We start from the raw sequence: 1,637 nt of genomic DNA, 5'->3' as shown, positions 1-1,637 counted from the left end.
GACACCAATTCTACTCAAACAGCTCCAAAATATAGAAAAGGATTGACAGCTCCTGAATTAATTTTATGAAGTAAGCATAACCCTGACACCAAAATCAAGCAAATATATCACTAAAAAAGAAAATTATAGACTAACATCCCTCATGTAATAGATGCAAAAATTCTCAACAAAATCCTAACCAACATATTCTAACACATATCAAAAAAAAATAATGGATCATGATCAAGTGGGATTCAAACCAGATGTGTAGGGAGGGTTCAGTATTAGAAAGACAATCAGTGTAATCCACCACATAAATAAAACAAAGGGAAAAAAACACACATCATGATATCAGTTATACAGAAAAGACATTGGACAAAATTCAAACCCCAGTTCTGATTTAAAAAAAAAAAAAATTAAATAGGAATAGAGGGAAAGTTTCTCAGCATAGTAAGCACACATATACAAAACCAAGAGTCAATATTACTCAAAATGGAGAGAAACTGAAAGCATTCCCCTTGAGAACAAGAGCCAGACCAGGAGGGCCTTCATTATTACTCCTATTCAATCTTGTGCTGGAAGTCTTAGTCAGAGCTGTAAGAAAAAAAGAAAAAGGAAATTAAAGGCATCCATATTGGCAAATAAAAATTAAAACTCTCTCCATTTGCAAGTGATAAGATCCTATACTTAGATAATCCCAAAGACTCAGCAAGAAAATTACTGGAAATCATTGAACGATTCAGTAAAGTGGCAGAGTATATGATCTACATACAAAAATCAGTTGGATTCCTTTATAAAGAGGACTCTGAAAAGGAAATCAGGAAAATAACATAATTTGCAGTAGTCACCCAAAAGATGAAATAAATATAACCAGATGTAATAAATCTAAGCAGAGAAACAAAAGACCTATACAAAGAAAACACTACTACAATAAACCTAAAGAGACCTACAAAAATAGAAGACTATATCAGCCTCATAGATAGGAAGATTTAAGTCAAAACTATCCAAAACAATCTATAGATATAATGAATTCTAATCCAGATTTGAATATGATTCTGTAAGATATGGAAAAACAAATCACCAACTTCATATGGAAAGGAAAAAGACCCCAGATAAGCAAGACATAACTAAAAAAAAATAAATAAAATAAAAAGAACAAAATGGAAGCCTCTAACTTATCCATATCAAAACCTACTACACAGCCACAGTAATACAAACAGCTTGGTAATGATACATTGAAAGAGACTTAGATCAATGGAACAGAATTGAAAACCCAGAAGTAAATTCATCTACATATGCTCATTTGATCTTTGACAAAGGACCAAAACACATTTAGTGAGCAATCTCTTCAAAAACGGTGCTGGCAAAACTGGAAATCCATTTGCAGAAGAACGGTGCCAGAAAATGAGCCCCTCAGATTGTAAGGAACTAAAAATGTAAGTGCGGAAGAGCTGCCTCTTCAAAGTAGAGTTGAGCATGATGAAATGAATGGAGTAACACTTTCAGTACTTTCATTTGTTGATGGGGTACAACTTATAATTAGAAGAAACAGCTACAAACATCCATTAATAATCAGAACATGGACTGTATAAAGTATGAATATATGATAATTGGAAGTTGTATAAAATGAAATAGATTGCATAAAGAGTGATACCCTA

The sequence above is a fragment of the Chrysochloris asiatica genome, unplaced genomic scaffold (assembly GCF_000296735.1).
Source record: "Chrysochloris asiatica unplaced genomic scaffold, ChrAsi1.0 scaffold00492, whole genome shotgun sequence".
In the NCBI taxonomy this organism is placed as follows: Eukaryota; Metazoa; Chordata; class Mammalia; order Afrosoricida; family Chrysochloridae; genus Chrysochloris; species Chrysochloris asiatica.
The sequence above is the reverse complement of the archived record's forward strand: the minus strand, read 5'-3'. Positions refer to the sequence as shown.